This window comes from Rhodnius prolixus, unplaced genomic scaffold, assembly GCF_049639745.1.
Source record: "Rhodnius prolixus isolate KJV_2025 unplaced genomic scaffold, Rpr scaffold_2, whole genome shotgun sequence".
NCBI lineage: Eukaryota > Metazoa > Arthropoda > Insecta > Hemiptera > Reduviidae > Rhodnius > Rhodnius prolixus.
This window is the reverse complement of record NW_027411592.1, coordinates 6,558,324-6,576,734: the sequence shown is the minus strand read 5'-3', so window position 1 is coordinate 6,576,734 and position 18,411 is coordinate 6,558,324. Positions and strand designations below refer to the sequence as shown.

Below are 18,411 nucleotides of genomic sequence, written 5' to 3'. Positions count from 1 at the left end.
TTCTCGATATTATGTACTTTTAAATCCAAATTTATTTTAGTAATCATGAAATAAATTCTTTTCCTTTCTATTTATTTGTGTACTTATTGTGACGTAATTGCAGATAAGTCTTCTAAGGGACCACTATGACGCTACTATGCAAAAAAAGGCCTATTTATTCTGGAGCCCTTGACTTCCAACTTGTCAAACTAGACTTTGTGGACAGAGGCGATAGCAAACGTACTCAACTATAGTTCCCACATTAAACGTTAAATAAAATCCAAGGCCGACACCGGGAATCGAACCCAGTACCACAATATCACAGGTAGAGTAATCAGTTTGCTGAGGAGAATTCGACTGAGGTTGTTTCCTCATCACACATGCTGGCATTGTAATCACAAGTGTGCTTCCACATTTTCACCAATTTAAATATTAATTTAATGGACTTGCTGAGAATCATGTAATATAAACATTTATATAAAAAAGCATTTTACTTATACTGAACTCGAGATTTCATCAAACCCAGTTTTTCTTATTTAACAATACAAGTCTACTTTAAGGAAATTTCGAATGCGATCGATTTTTTTATTATAAACTGAATTATTAAAACTTCTTTTTATTTTCGATACTATCTATCCGAAAGCAATTATTGAATAAAATTACTAAATGAGGAACCAGAAGTTTTGTGATACGAAAAAACAAACTGTATTCATGGATCTGAATTCTATTTGTTACTGTTCAGATTAGTCAACGACATTTTATCACTTGTCCAGTAAGTGATTCTGTATTCGTTCAGAACTTAAAGGGTATTCAATTATATATTCTGCAACTTCTTAAATACCATTATTCGTACCTCTGATACTGATTCGTTTTGTAAAGATATTGGGAAGAAATAACTCGTTTATTGGGTACCGTTACTGTAGGGAGTAAAAATGCTCTTATTTAATCAATTGTTACATGAGGCTAAAGATTTATTGTTAAAATGCTACCAAGAAATTTGGGGTTCCAGCAGAGAATTTGGTCATTAAAACCTGCACTGAGTTTTTGAGAAAATATGCCTCAAAAATCAGGAGCTTATTTAAACAATGACTGTAAAAAAAAAATTGAATTTTCTTTCTTTTTGTTTTTATTTGTATAAAAATAACACATACCAAAAATAATTGTAAAGGAGTGGACCACTTAAATTCACGTGTAAACATTTTCACGTCCAAAACACTAAACACAAGTTAAAATAACTATAACTCACAGTTTACTTTTTTTAATGAACTGTCGCTATAAAAAAAAAAAAAAGTTAAAAAAATATCTACTAAAGTAAAAATGAGTCCTGCGCCTCCCGATGTACTGAAGATACGATCTAGCTAGGTAATTTAGGATTATGGCCAGCAGTGCTGAGTGGGGATTGGTAGGGCGAGATATAACTTTAATGTATTTAAAAAAAAACTCAGAAATATGGGTTTATCCCCTACTCCGTGTTTACAGCAGAAATCCCATTGAATGTACAAGGTACTAAATCTACAACCTATGTGTGTAAATGCAGTGATTACTAACTTGGTGTTAACTGAAGTAAAAACTTGGAAAAAATTCAAAAATTTTAAATATGTGTCTCAATTTTATCTTTATAAAAATAGACTGACGAATTTACGTTTAAGAAAAACTATAGCAATCACTTAAATGCTTCCTTATCAACAGAACGGATAAGAGCAGATTTCGTTCTTCTTGTGGGGTGCGGACAGATCTTGGTTTCATTTCTGCATAAAAGTTTGAATTAAGAAGTGTGCTCGAAACGGAGGTGTTAATGTTAACTTCGTCATGCCCGTTGATGCACAGAAGAGGGCAGATTGTGAAACGTATCTACACAGGATTAGTAGAACAGGAAGATTTGGAAAAACTGGTCTTGCTATAAATCTAGTGGGCTCAGATGAAATTAACAGACAAATAGAAGATCATTTCGGTAAATATTCTTTTTTGCTAAATTTCTCTACTTTTTCTGCACGCATTTATATCATCCAATGCAGCTTATTTAAAGCTGAATTTGAAAAAATATAGATTTTTGTCCAATAAGTCCATGAAAGATTATGGAAATTATAATTAAAGTTAACCTTGAAAACTTTGTACCAGTAATCAATTTTTCAAAATTTCAAATGGGTAGGTGTAGGTACTTAAGGCTTTGATACATTTAGTGCATACATTTTTTTTTGAAAATTAGTATTAGGTATTAGTTATTAAACTCATATTAGTTTTTCCTACAACGCTAAAGCATCGAATAAAACTATCGCCATGAACTTTCAATGACTTGAATTAAAAACGAACTTGCTGCGACGCTTGGTCGTCCATTTGGTTGGTACTATTGTCGCAGCCGACAGTAAGGTTTTGCAAAACACTTACTTAGAATACGAAAATGCAGCCTTATGATGCGGTTTTCAGTTTTTCTTTGTTTTACTTGCGAAAAAAAATCATGTTGACTTATTCATATTACCTCTATCAGCGAAAAAAATCATGTTGACTTATTCATATTACCTTTATCAGCGAAAAAAATCATGTTGACTTATTCATATTACCTTTATCAGCGAAAAAAATCATGTTGACTTATTCATATTACCTTTATCATAACCCGTCTAAACAATAAGGTGTAAATTACTAAAGCAAGAGTTAAATAAATACAAAAGATTTAATGCGTATGACCGCGGTAAATAGCAAGATTATTCTATTTATTAGATAAGATTAGTCGCGAATGCGCTTAGGCCTTAGTTACGTTTTTCTTTATTACTGATAAGATAAAAAAAAGCGTTTTCCAAATTGTTTTTTCAAGTTTTCTGTCTCAATATTTTAGTTTTTAAATTAATCAACAAAAAAGTAGATTTAAATCAGCCTAATTAATTTTTGCATAAATAGATACTTTAAAGATAGCTTCTTAACTAACGGAACGAACGATTAAGAAGTTATATGTTTTTTCGGATAAACTTGTTGGATACCTTTGGTCCTTAATGACTTGTCTAACCACTTGCTGGAAAATAAGATGTAAGAGCTACCGCGAGTAAAAAGATCTACCATGCGGTTATGGCTGACAAATGAAATAAAAATGGTAAAATGGTGCACGACACAATCAGAATCCAATTTTCAATTTCCGAACCAAAAATTCTTAATTAAATGCTCCTTCTTCCATCAAATTTGGAATTTTACTTAGTTTTATATGTATAATTGTTTCTGGTTCCGAACAGCAGAACAGCAGTTGCAAATTTCCAAACAAATTTAAGAACAAGTTTGTGTTACTCAATTCCTAATAATGTTAAACAGGAAATGAGTCTGCTCCTCATACTTAAGTAAATTAGACATTAAAGAGAACTTAATTTCTCCACTTCTTCGTCAGCATTTCCATAAGGATTTTCCTTGTCTAATGTTTTAAATAAAATTTTAAGATCTTAACAATTGAAAAGAGTTTTTCAAGTAAAAACAAATTTGTTGGAGCCGTTTTCGAGAAAACCAAAAACTATTTTTAAAGCGGCCTTCAGTCAAGTTTGGAAGATTTGCTATTACAAAAACTGATTCCCGGGTCCAAAATTCAAATTGGAACTCTTGACGATTTTCCATTCTAACCACCACTCACAGAAACGGACTAGAAAAGGAGATCTCAAAACGGGAATTCCTGAGATTACTCTTAATTGAAAATCTATAAGATCACCCAACCTTTCTTACTTGTAACAATAAAAATAGTTTAAATTGTTGCAATTTAGAATGCAATTATTTCTGTTGCTTGTAACTTACACAAAGGTTAACTTAAATGAATTTGCTTAATTAAAGCTTTGATTTTATAAAAGAAGAATTTTTGCTGGCGCCCAGCTTACAAAGCACTCAATTAGCGTTTAAATGTTAATGAAAGTACATTCGCTTCAAACGCGAATTTAATGTAAAAATATAGTAAGGTTTTGTAATTGTTGTAGCCACAAAGTGGGATTGCTAACCAATTTATGTTCGACATTTTAATTACCAAATTGAAATGGAAACATTCATGCTGGTGAATTGAGTTAGCCGTGCAGTTCACAAAACAAATATAGTTCCATTGTCTTTTGTTCTTGTAACAGTAGCATTGATAGTGCCCCATTGATTACCCCACGTGCAACGGAACTAAATTGAAATATTCGATGAATTATGTTTTGTTTACATTATTTAAAGATAAAATTCAAGTGAAAAAAATCCAAAATGTAAAGGAGTTGTTCAGATTTCTTATTTATTTAATTTGTAACATCGCAACTTAATGGCAAGGAAAAGTTCAAGAACATGCCGCAATTTCCATTACAATATTAACTTTTTTTTAAAAAAAATCAACGTTTCACAACTTGAATCCAGGCAAAAGGAAAAGCCATTCAATGAAATAATAAAAAAACCATTTAGCAATAAAACTGCTTGTTTTTTACACAAATTAAAGGGACTAAATAGTTCAGTTTAGGTTCAGTTGATAGTTCAGGGGAAGTGCCACTTAATTGTATAAATTGTGTGGTTTCTGGCGATGTTTGCCTGCAAATTCTTAGCCTCAAAACACGAAACGTAAAGTAATTGCCTATTTTTTCAGGCGGGGCTTAAGGACCATCAATCAGGTCGAAGGGGAGGGCGGAAGCACAAACTTTAAGACTGACATTTAATAAATAAAAAGTAGCTACACGGTTATACGAACTGGGGGTTTTCCAAATACATACATGCTTCGTAAACACCGCACTATCAAACGCCCCAAAACTTTCCTTATTATGTTGTGGTAAGAGGAATTAGAGTTCGCTACTTTTAGGTGTCGTTAAAATAAAATAAATATAAATGAGTCATTTATTGAGCTAAACTAACAACGGGTACAAAATTAACAAATAGAACAATAGTAAAATCAAATAAATCAGCCGGTAACATAATTCATTATATTGCCAAATTTTGATTTTTCCTATAGTTTTTTATGGCCACTACAATTAAATTATGATTTTTTTCCACTAACTTTACTACCTTAACGGTAAAAACTATAGTTTTTGGTAGAGGTAATATCGTAAATGTAAGTAGGGAATTCGAATTCCTTTATTTAGATTAGTTCCCGTAGGGGTTGGTTAGAAGGCTTACTTAATAGGCCCAGCGGCCACACTCTAACAGCCACATTTCAATCTAATTGGAATTACCAGGGTCCCATCTAAAACCCTAAAGGTCTGAATCATACTCTTTCAAAACACCTATCTTCATTCCAAACCAGCCATTCGCACTAATACAATACTTGTAATGCCGTTTCCTCCTTATGACAAAAAAAAAAAACACACTACCTACTCAGGCGATTAGCTTCAGGTTATTAGGTTAAGTCCTGTCTCTGGAATGGAATTTCGACGTCTACTCTTGCGGCAAAATGGGTTAAGGTTCTGTGAAAGCTTCATGATAGAGCTTTGCTTGATTAGGCGCTCAACAAACGCTGAAAAGAAGTTGATCAAGACATTCACGTTTAAAGTTAAAAGATCTTCTCACTCTAGCTCGGTACATCAGTAACATATATTATTTTTCCATGCTACTCATTCTCGTTGTTAGTAAGAGTGCAATTCAGAAAATTTGCACTTGAAAAAGACTAACCCACTCTTTCAGTAGAATGCGTTAAAATTAATTTTCATGAAAAAAAAAGAATTTTTAAAAGGAGAAACGTTTCAAGATGATACTAACTTAATGTAACTTTTTGTAATAAATCAATTAAAACGCTTTTCTTTACTGGGTATTTCTGAGAAAGTAAATAGGCGGAATTGAAATGAACGGGTAAATGTAAAATAGACTTGGTAATCTAATTTTATACCTGATGTTAGTTTATAAGCTTACAGGAAATTACTACTTCCTACATTGGTGTGGTAAAATATGTTTATGATGTACATTTCTGCATTTATAACCACGCTTTAGTAGTAGAACGTTCTTCTGCTACATCTAATTCCAATAAACTTTTAATTCGAAATTTATATGAATATAAGTACTTTCGATTGCAAGAAGTAAATTATGATATTAAAAAAACTTTCAGTACAAGATAAAGCTTTAATAGAATGAAGCTTATATCAATCGACCTGGTCAAGCTGTGATAAAAGTGGGCGTGAACCAAACATCTGGTTCATCAAATTACTTGTATCAGGTGCAACCTTCAAAATGGTTTCCAGCACCTTTTTCACCAAGAGTGATACTTAGGCCTTTGTTTTTTTAGCTCAGTTCCAATGTTCATATTAATTAATGCTTCCGGTGTGTTCACTTTGAACGGCTGCTTACTAAGATCAAAGATAAAAAAAATTCATTACGCTCCATTCGTATTTCCGTCGGTGGCAAGAAGAATTATTAACCCAAGATTTTTCACACGGCAGCTTAAATTTAATTAAAGTGCAAAGAATATTGAGGCTTTCAAATCAAAATTAAAACTGAAGAAAATGATCGATTAAGTTTTAGTTAAGTAGTGGTTCTTTTCTTAAGGAGTGTCAGGAGAGAATCTGTTTTTACTTTCATTATGTTCGAGATTAGAATGGAACGGAAAAAAAGGAAATATACATTTTGAAATAACAAAAAAAATACTAAATTTTTATTTTGCTTTGTTATATTCAAATCTAAAAATCGAGAAACATTAAATTAATTTTTAATACATTTAATTTGCATAGTCTAGGACCGACCTATCAAGGAACAAATAAGGTTCTCTCCAAAACTTAAAAAGTTCAGAGAAAAAGAATCTAATGGAACTTCAGAGTTTTTTTTAGAGTTAACTTTTTGTTTAATTACATAGACAAAATTAATGTTTCAAATTATAAATGGCGTTCACGAGGGTAATTAAAATTAATCAGATTATGCTTCATAAAACAGCCTGTTGTATAGGGTAGAACTGTTACCGTATTTTAGTGAGCTGTGATTTCCCCAGGTGATGTCGCTAGTTCTCATTTTTTATGAATACCTGTTTGCTCATATTCTCAACGTCATACAACAAATAGCTCCCTCTGATTTTTCTTCATTATCTTAAAACTTTCTCTTAGTTAAAAAATAAATACATTGAGATCCCTTTTTGGCCGTTGGATTAAACTCTTCTCAAAATTTAATTAACTATCGGCCGTTATTTGGTTTTTAAAAATTAAAAAAAAAATTGTTTATTAATTTGAAGTTTTTTAGTTTTTAAAGCTTGGTTTGATTTTAGGTCTTAATTTTGGGTTTCGAGTGCTGAAAGAATTTTCAAATATTTCTATTACTTTCTTTAAATTAATGTCTTTGAGGCCTCCTGCTAAAGGAAAACTGTCAATTAAGAAATAAGAAAACAGATATCTGAGTTATGACGTACCTTCACCCGGGAAACCCCAGGTTCAATGTTGTTTCTTTCTTTAAATGCTTTTTTTCCAGAAGCTTCAGCCAGGTGTTGCGCGATTTTCCTTGTTTTGTATTTTATTTGTTATTTGTTATGCTGACTTGTTATGATTCACTTCCTGTTACACCGCAGACCAATTTATAGCTATTTTTTTCTTTGTCACGGGTCTACAAAACTTTGACATATTATCCGCAATATTTTCATGCTAGTGTTTATCAGTAACAAAATAAAGCCCAAATACGTATATATTAAACATGTACTGTTGCAACAAGTGGGCAACAAGAGAGATTACATTCTCTGCGGCTTTGTAAACAAAGGGTGACCAGGTAAACAAATAATCACGTTGGAAAGTACGCTTCAGCTGAGGTCCACCAGTTTGAAACTAACTAATTCAACAACATATTCGTTTGCTTTACACAGCACCCAGCAATACAGAGATCATAGCGACATATTGAAAAGACCTTAGTTACCAGTGTTGGAGGATAGATTCAAACTGTGAGAGGTCGGTCGGTAGTCTATTGCCTCCGCTGCAGTACAGAATGCATTCAATTAAAAAGCACTTCTGCCCTTACGCTTTTAGATTGGCAACAGTAAATTGATTTCCATAACCAGTGCCTCGACCAGTCAGCATCCAAATCCAATTTTGGTTTTTTATTTTTTTGTTTATTAATGGATTATAAATAAAATTCCCTCAAAATAAAGTTTTAATGAATATAATCTCTAAGATACAAAATAAAAATTGTTTATCTTATGTTTTCACCATTAATAATCGTTTCTCAAATTAATCTAAAAGCTTTATCATACTCAATGGCTACAATCGCCCAATACATCCCAAATCTAACCTTGAGTAATGATTTCATCTATAAAATTTAGACACATTTGGTATTATACTAATATTTCTCTTTACTAAAGAATCTTATATAATCTTTCTTCATTTTTATGATGCTCTTTTCTAGAATTAAAAACCATTTGATCCTTCAGTATGGCATTAGATGTAAAGAGTGATCGCTGGTTTAAGCAGGTAGAGTGGTAGGTGATTTATGAATGTAGTTAAAAGTAACCGAGCTTGAAAGATCTTGAAAGTTCATTAAGTTTTGATTTAACCCATTATTAAAAAGTTATATCAGTAAGATAAGAGAAATAAATGAGGTTGAAAGGGATCCAAGAATTACATTATTGTCGGAGGGACTTGAAATTTCAAAAAAATTGAAAATATCTCGATGTGCAGCGCGAACGACCATTAAAAGGAATCAAAATATTGGCTCCTTTAAAAGTTTGCAAAGGTCAGGCCGGCCCAGCAAATCTGGATATAGGGAAGACAGAAAGTTGATATGAGAAGCCGTTAAAGACAGAACAATATATCTTCTGAATTAGCTGTTTTATTGAGTGTGTTGGAGTTGAAACTTCGGCTTGAACAGTTAGACGAAGGCTTAGAGCTGCATGTTTGAGAGGGCGAAAGATGAGGAAAAAGCTACCGCTGTCTGCCAAAGTAAATCAAAACGTCTCTTCTGGGCAAAAATTGTGAAGGTTTTGACAAAATTGTTTGATCTGATGAACCAATGTAAAGAGCAAGATTCTACTTTCAAAGTTATGCAAAATACAATAAAAACAATGGAAAATTAATGAACCATATCAGGAAAACTTTATATAGAAAGCTATTGATTTTCTTTTAATCTAGCTTTTCTCTGTGCCTGGAGCTACATGTATGGGGTTGTACAGGCACTGGGAAAATGTTTATTTGTGATGGTAGGATGAACAGCAAGAAGTATACCTCCATGTTAGAACTAGAACGTGTATTCCATCCATCAATAGAAAGAATTGTTAATAACTCTGCCCCGCAAAATGTTCCAACAAGATAATGCTTTATACGGCTGCAAATTCCTGCCGCTGGATTGAAGATTGAAGAATACAAACATTGCAGTGGTCTGCACATTCCGCGGACATAAATCTAATTGAGGATTTGTGCGGTATTCTTAAGAAAAGAGAGCTTGAACATAAGTGCTCAAGAAAACAAGGATTAGCAAAAATTATTAAGCAGGAATGGGATAAGATTATACCGGAGATATGTTGCCGATTAGTGCAAACAATGTCAAATCGCATCAAAGACGTTATAAAAGCAAAGACAAAGTGTTAATAGTGATGTAAAAGGTTTTAAAATATCCATTTTGTTAATTACTGCTTGTGAAATTACAGCTTTATTTGATATTAATTTCATTTCATAAGTGTCAAATACTTTTGGTTAATGTAGTTACACTTAATATGGTGTGTGTTTGAGTTTAGTGAGAAGGGATATTTTACGAAATATAAAAACCACAAGGAATCGTCAGAATGAATTCTCGAAGATGGAAGTTTATTGAATTTATAGATTTAAAATACATTTAACTTAATGGATCTGGTCAGATTACTTTAACAGAGTCTGCAGAGAATTCTTGCGTGGGTATTCTATATTCAATAAAGAAATAGGCCCTGCAATGTATTACGCCAAAGTATAAATGAATTGATATCATTCTCGCTTCCTACAAATTATTGATTTTTAACCAATACCAAGGCACTTTCTGATTTCTTCTTCTTGAAAGCAGCTGCTCGTTTATACCCCACGAACTGTCACTTCAGCTAAAGGATAAAGATTTAAAGTTTGTCATACTCTTCTTAAAATACGAATGATTTTCAACTTATAAAACAAATTCTCACCGGCGATGAAAAATGGTTGCTAACAATCAATTACTTGGGTTATACCTTGCCAATGTTTCTGTTTTCTGAGCTGTTTCTAAGCCACGAATGAATAGGTTTGAGAGAAAACGTACCGTTATGTGATGGGTGGATCTTTGAACAAGCATTTCTAATTGGTACCTACATGATCTATCACGTCTTATCTGTATTTCACACTACATACTGCCTTAAAGTATTTTAAACAACTGCTCTGTGTAATAAGTAAACACTCTACCAAGTTTTAAGAAAGTCGAAATCATTTTCAAGGAACAAATAGAAACCACAAAAGAAAAGAAAATGTGTGATTAAGGACACTTTTAGCTAAGTTTTTCTAAGCAACCAATTTTTTTTTACAGAAAATCCTAACTGTCAACGGTTTCAACTTCCTAATAACAGTTCTTAAAGTATTCCTTTAGGCTTTTAATGGAACTGGAAACGTTGTACAGTCTTACCGGGTTCCCTAAAGTGATTATTCACTCGTTCACTTTTTAAATTTTAGGTGGTCTAGTTTGGTAAGGTTTACGAAATTTATGTTTAACCGGAAATACATATTCTGAGCTCCTGAGAAAACAATGTCTAAAACAGGATGTTCTAAAACTGAAAGTAGCACAATGATTATACTTGGAATTGTAAGTTTTGATGTTAACATTATGTTGCTTTTTCTAGGACTAAAGCGATTTTTTGATATTTTCCCGATAATGGATCTAGTCTTCACGAAAACTTCAGTTCCAATCGTAATGTTTATTACAACAGTAAAATTCATGTGGTGGTTTAGGAGAAAAAGTAGAAGTAGCCCACTTGAGTCTCAGCTTTATTTCATCTCATCAAGTGTAGAATTAACGAAAATAAAATGTGTAGCTCGAACTCGTAATGTGAAGAATATCGTGTTACTGGAATTGGGAAATTCTTGAGGTTTTTAATAGTTTTCTGTGATGTTCCCAATCTGGGTACTCGAAACTTTGGGTTACATATACTTTATACTCAGACGTATCAGTTTTGCAAGGTATTTGATGTTGCAAGAGTGGAGGGAAGGAAGGTACTTTAGGCACCTTTAAATATGGCTTCGAATACTTAATTTACCTTCTGTCCTAAGCCTATTTTAAATTAAATTAATTAAATATGCGCCAAGTAGCCTAGCGTTTTACAGACAAGGCTCGAAAAGCTAAAACATATTGTGGTACAGGATTCGATTCATGGTCTAGGCTTTGGACTTTAATGGTTTATATTAGGAATTTATAGTGAAGTATAATATTTGCTATCCGCCTCCGTCCGTGAACCTAATTTTGTAATTGGACGAAAAGTCAGCCTAAACAAATAATTCCAATGGTTCTAGAGGAGGTTATTTGTCTTTAACAGTGTTTGCTTCTAATTACCTTCATCTAAATTTAACCCAAGGCATGCAATGAAGAGTTCACAAACTTTTCATTTACGAAGTTTGAAATCTTTTTCAGTTAATGTACTGCAACACAGCGCAAAAAAAAGAGCCTCGTTCTCTTCGTCACAGAAAAAACTCAATACTGTCATTGTACCAAAATAATCTAACACGGGAAAGACTCAGTATCAGGAAGGATTGTATGAATAAAAGATTGAATGTGTCTTTCTTATCCATAATTTTAAATAAAGAACAATATTGCAAAACAGAGCAGTGGTCCTACCATTTTGCAGAAACATGCGAATAAACGTAGTAAAGGCAGAGAAAGCTTAATACAGAACATAATTCGCATTCACTCGAATTTAGGATATATTCTTAAAGTACGAACAAAAATTCTTCAATCAGGTGATTGTTTGTTTGCACAAGTAGCTGGCTATATAGTGCTGTTCTTTTCACAATTACTAACCTGCTAAAATATAAGAGAGATTATTATATCCTGTAGAGTGGAGTTTGACCGTACGAGGGTATCCATTTACTTCCAGACAAGGAATATTCTTGCATTATATATTTCTGGAGAACTATGTCAAAAAATAATATAATTTTTGTGTACTATCTCATTTGTCTCACTTCACAGTGGATTTTTTAAATTTATTCTCATTTAGCGACGTTTGATTCTAAGCACATTGATGCACACGACTTATCGCTAAGTCGCTGAATGGATTACCATCGCTCAGAGTATAAATTTTGTTTCACTAAAATGGAAGGTCATGTCTGTAAAATTTTTATGACGATTGCAATATGATTAGAAAAACAAAGAAAAAAAGTAAAAATATTGAGCATACATTTTAATGTAGTATTAACTAAAATCATTGATTTTTATTGCTCATTCAATTACACCATAGCAATTACATTTTGATTCTTGTCATTAATAATAATTAAATTGCATCTGCTGCACATTAATTACAATTTTAATGGAACCATGACGATGTTTATTGTTCTTCCACTAAAAATGAAATTATTGTTTATTTTAGGTGCAAATTTTGCGTAATTTTATTACATTTTCAGTTTCTGTAGTTAACGAACTTCTACGGTGCAATGTGATTTAAAAGAAAAAGAATCTCGTTGGGAATATTCAACTAATTAACGCTATCAAAGTGATAATTAAAAATATCAAGTAGCAGATTTTCTGCAGAATATTTGGTAAACCTTTACATGTACTCGTACATTGGGACAAAGGGTGGAAATTGTTGTTCAAAGCACCGCATCCAAAAGGCTTATTGCTGGATTTTACTAGCTTGGAAGGAGCACATAGAGGCTTTTTAATCAAGGAAGACTTCTGCTAGCTAGATATGGGAGCAAAGAAGACAATCAACATTGCATCCCTTTCCAGCCACCTTTATCTAATGGCCAACTCCTGAACGTAATAAGGACAAACAATAAGGGAAAAATTGGAGGAAAAAGTTAACGCCCAAGAAATTATTTTACTAAGCAGAAGTTTGTTAAGCAGTTGCGCTTTAAAACCACAATCTTTGCTGTCGGTATCGAGTTTTAAAGTGTATGATGATCAATTTCTCATAATATCAACAAATTAATAATTTAGAGTTAGCTTCGGGAACGGTTATAAAATGTAATTGCATACTGTTAGGAAATTAAAACTAAACACATTGCAACTCACTGCAAAAAAATCAATTTGAAAATGTGAAAAACATAAAAATGTTTGAATGTGCAAAATATTGAAATGAGTTTATTGGTCACTTTCAAAACAAATTTCAAAAAAAAAAACATAGGAAACAGTCAAAGAGCAAATGTTTAATAACGCAGTTCAAGCTCGATTAGTTTTAGTTATTTAGTGCCCCCCATAATTTCCGTTTTCGGGAAAAATTCGACATTTTTAACATTTAGGAGCGAATGTAAGAATTTAGTTCCAAAGATATTTTTCTAAAGTATTTTAGTATTTCAAGTCATTAATTTAGTCTTCATTGATGATTGAACTTGATTGGAATCTGTGAATAATTTGCTCTACAACCTGGGTACTCACAAGGCTAAAGAAACTGTCAGTTTCCTTTCTCTGATCATTGATAACATATAATAAGCACGGCATTTCTTCTTGTTATTATTCTGTTTTGCTTAGAATGAGTTATTATACTATTCGGTAAGTTCAGTTGCATTTCCAAATGTTGAGGAATCTTATTCTATGCTTGCTCTGATTCCGAATGTCTCAATTCTTAGAATTGCAGTACAAATGATCTAGCCAATATTTTCCGTGAATGGTACGATTAAACCTTCCAGTCTAAAGCCACGTTTCCATTTGTTACAAATTTGCGTCACTCGACTAATTAGAAATGCGACATGTTTTTCAATTTTCCAAGAACAGATTTGGTTCAAATCTCATCAATAATTTTTGAAGTATTTGCCCAATGACCAAAATATGCACTTAAAGCTGCAATCTATCAACTTTTATTAAGGAAAAATCTAATTTGACAAAAACCTTAAATCTGTTTCTGAAGTGCCACGTCTGTAAAATTCAAGAGGCTATTATCTAAACTGTAAAAACACTTATAATAAAATTAAGCCAAGCAACTCAAAAATTCAAAGTTCATTTCAAGGAGGAAATCCACCGGAAGATAATTCCTCCAAATTTCTTTCCGAGTAGTTTTCTTTGAAAAGTATTTGATTCTGATAGGAGCAAGATTACTCAGAAATTCATCAGTTATTAATTCACCGCGTTGGTCTAAAAAGGTCTAAACGTATCCCAATTCCAACAATTGCGTCTCACTTAGAATACATCACCTATTTGCTCACTGCATGGATGACCAGTCTTATTGCATCTCATTTATTCAATACACTGTTTCCACCTCTTCCTGTCAAGTTGCAAAGTCCATTCTAGCGTCAGGATGCGCATGTTCTCCATAATCAGCAAGTGCAAAGCTCAATCGCCGCAGTGACCTAACGTCCTTAATCGATGCCTCTAAGTTAAACTGTGCACCATTCCTGAGATTTATTTGCTCTAATCTTTAATAGCTGAATTTTTATGAGTCACAAAAGAGTACAGGACTCATAAAGAAAACTGTCATATTTTCCAGGAAAATCAATTCAAAGACCACTTGCGAACAGATTAGGGGAAAAACGTCTCGTGTTTCACTTTCCATAGATTTTTGTTTTTTTAACTCAAATTGAAGTTTATCCTACGATTTAGTCAAGAACTGTCATGATTGAAACAACGCTAAAGTAATTCTAATGGTTAAAGAGTGCAATATACATTTATCTACGATTCGGTAATTATTTATCACATGCTTAATTTTTCTCGAAATGACTTCAATATCGCTCAAATTAGATTATTAAAACAAGGTTTATGCTTAACACATAAGTTCACATCTCGCGAGTTGACATTTTTTTTCCAATGATTTTCTATTTTAGCATCAGGGAAAATGAAATTTACTATGGGCGTTGCTTGTCTTAAGAATCTTTTTGTACAAATACTTCAAATAACCTGCATATTATTACAATTATGATATTCTTTATTATACACATAACTTTTATTTCAAGCGAATCATCAGCTTAAATATGCATTCATTTAAACTAGCCTAACATCAAGCGCTAAATGTTTGATTTGGAATGGTTAGATTGAGACCGATCGCCAACATGCTATACTGTTGATTTCTTTTTATTCCAATTTCTTGTTAGGTTTTTCCTTAACTTTTTGATGAGTGCGAGTAAGTAAGCGTACCAAATTTTAAATGTTCTCTTAGATAGAAATAGACGTTTTTAGAAAATGGTATTTTTATTCATGAGAGCGAAAAATATCTCAATGACAGGTACTACTTTAATGGAATTTTTCACACAACCTTTTGGCTCTTTTGGCAAAAAAAGAAAAACGAACACCATTTTTCTTTAAATCTTCTTTAATTAATAAAGTAGTATTTTCCTTGAACTCAATACACTAATTGTATTCAAATAGCTCTATCACTTTTATTTGAATCATATTGGTTAAAAAAAAGCACTTCTAGGAGAGGGCTAACACGCTTCTCTATCGCAGGTTTCTTTAATTTTTGAAGATTTAGGATTTTCGTCCATAATTTGAAGTTGATTCCATCAGTTGGGTTAACAGACTTTGACCTGCCCTTTTAGTGTTTCCAGCGGGTGGCAAAAACATTGTAAATAGAAGCCAAAGTCTCTAAATCAAAGTTATAAATCAACTTCTGATTATTGCTAAATAGATTACTGATAAAAAATAAAAATAAATAAAATTTGTATGATGAATTATAAGTTTGTGTAGAATGCGAGCTCATAAAAGTCTTACGGTATTAATTACAGTTATTTAAATAAAATTACCAATATTTACATCTTTTAGTTTTTAATTGTGCTCAAGTTATTCTTTTAAGTATTTAAAAATTAACAAACACCTCCTCCTCGTTCTGTTAATTTTGTTTGTTTACCAATTTGTACGTAAACTAGTTTGTACTAATTATTTAATAAAAGAAACCTAAAAACACGTTGTTGGAAGCGAGAAAAATAATGTTTTGTCTGAATCTGCGTTGCAATCATGATTATGATAATGAAATATAATTTAAAAACAAAATCTATTTTTCTAAATAAGAGTATCTATTTTAAATAATCTCATTATTTTTTCCGAAAATCCACTGTTTCAGTTAAAGAAAGTTTAAAGAAAAATGGTGTTCTATTTTCTTTTACCAAAAGAAAACGGCCAAAAAATTTGAGCGAAAAATTCCATTAAAGTAGTACCTTCCTTCGACACAAACAACAAAAACTTTTGTTTTAATATATAACGGAACAAGAAACTTCTATTTCCGTTGAAATTTTAAAAAAATCGACACCATCATATTACCTACTCTTTGAAGGACAAAAAAAGAAAATAATAAAAGAGCGATTTAAAGTGAAAAGTTCAAAGATACTTTAACAAACTGAAGCCAGTAATTTATCGTAAACAGTAATTGACATGATTTTTATTTAATTAGTAAATATAATTTATACTGAATTATATTTACTAATTATCAGGCAGAATTGTAGAATTTATTTTTAAATTAAGAATTTTAAGTTCAATTTTTATAAATTAAAAAAATGCATTATTCTCAGTAATATTTTTTAGATGAAAATGTATTGTTTCCGTATTTACTGCTGGAAACTTCTTCTGTGAAAAAGTATCATGGCATAATAAACAAGGTTGACCTTTTATGAAAATACTGATTTAAAAAATAAACTTTGGTGTACAATAGTTGAATAAAAATAAAATCATAAATTAATCAAAATGTAATATTTTTTGTTTGATAAACAAAATTCATTTCTTGTTTTGAAAAAAATTACGACTCACTGTTACGGGAGTTAATCCCTGACCGGAATATACCGGTTGCTGCGAGGGCGGTGTTCCGGCCACCAAGGCGCACAGCCCGATCGTCTCGCGCGCGCACCTCAGACTGAGGTGGCCACTGTGATGAGGCGGCCACCAGAACGCGCTGCCTTCGTCCGCCACCGCCGGGAAGGGGCGTTTACATGTTTCTTGTCTCTTGTGTAACAAAAAAATACACGGCTATGTGCGTTATGCATGTTTTTACATACACCATGTTTTATAGTTCCTATCTGTTATAATGGCAGTTTGTGTGCTCGATCTTGCGGTGGTTCTTGTTCATAAAAAAAGAAAATCGAATTTGAAATTCATTCCGGTTTTAACGAAGTTTTTGAATAAGGTTTTGAACAAATAAACTTTCGAGATTTGTTTTTATATTTGCCCGAAGGAGAAATATTACTATTTTAACACAATTAATATTCCTTTAAAGTCGTAAGGTCCGGCTAAAGTGAAATAAATTAAATTTTTGGAAATATAAACTGAAAAATGTAAATGGTAAAGTGGCTTCCTATTTGATGATGCCAACTCAAAACTCAAATTTCCTGCCAGTTTGAGGGAGAACAGAACTGCTTCCTCAAACTGCTCCGTATTATCGATTTCCGTGTTTTTGTAGAAATGGCCTTCTCTCCGCACGGCGGAATTGATCAGAATACAGTGATGAAGGGTTTTCATCTGATTGGTCCCAATTTATCTTCCCATGCTCAATCATGCACACAAATCAGTGATAAAAGAAAGCATTGTGTTAGACATGTCTTTAGCTTGTTTATGGTAACCATTCCTTCTGGAATTAGGAACTGACATAGTGGCAACTGTTTGTAACTATTGTAACTGTTCGAATGGGAACAGTTTGAGCTGCGGGAATGTTCCCGTCATTGGCCGAGAAACGATCCACACTTTGCAGTAAGCTGCGATCAGAAAGGGTGACCAGATTTCAATTTCACGAGTGATTTGAAAAAGATCAATGTTCATCACAGTGTACAAAATTGTTGGTAGTCTTAGCGGCCAAAGAACCTTTTTAGGATGAACTACTGATCAATGAACATGTCCTCCATACTTCAGGAATTTCCTTCAGACAAACTTACAGCCCATTTATACCAGAAAGTGCAAATGAAAATGAAATTATAGCATTAGCTTACTGTTCATATTCAATCAGAAATATGTTAAATGGACAGCAATAATTTATGCTGTCAGGGAAATTACAAATTTTACTTTTTTAATTAAGTTGGTATCATTTCGTTTTGGTAAAATGACCACGTGTAAAACAAAATATCAAAATATTTGAAAAGAGAACTGCTTGGACGAGTTTTTTTTATCCAAAGATCTCTAACTGTACACTTTGGCTAGAAATAATTCAATCTAAAGACTACTAGATTACATGGTAAGGCTAGGTTGCCTTGGAGAAGGCGGTAGTTAAAGTGAGTTGAACATTCAGAGATAAAGAAAGGTTACAGACAATTTGAACCAACTATAGCACGGAATGTTGGTGTAACTAAATCGATGCCTAGAAATAGTAACTGAAGAACATGCTATGCGATTTGCAAATTTTACCCATTAGAAGTTATTTTAGTCAACATAAAAGTGTTTTAGTAACTTTCTTTTTTACTTTAATTAAATTAAGATTTGAGAAATTCTTCAATTCTTGAATTATTTCTGAGTTTTGTCCACTCC

At 32.4% G+C, this 18,411-nt stretch overlaps 1 protein-coding gene across 12 annotated transcripts in view; it reads right to left on the bottom strand.

Moving 5' to 3' along the window:
• Positions 1-18,411, bottom strand: part of dnc (phosphodiesterase dunce) — a 423,485-nt gene that overhangs the window by 111,636 nt on the left and 293,438 nt on the right. For 3 of the 12 annotated variants that reach the window (XM_074117425.1, XM_074117426.1, XM_074117427.1), the window contains exon 1: positions 16,711-16,860. The exons of 8 other annotated variants lie outside the window; for them this stretch is intronic. The gene's annotated coding sequence lies outside the window, so the exon portion shown is untranslated. Of the gene's footprint in view, positions 1-16,710; positions 16,891-18,411 lie in introns of those variants that run through there. One more of the 12 variants, XM_074117430.1, reaches the window with a different exon arrangement.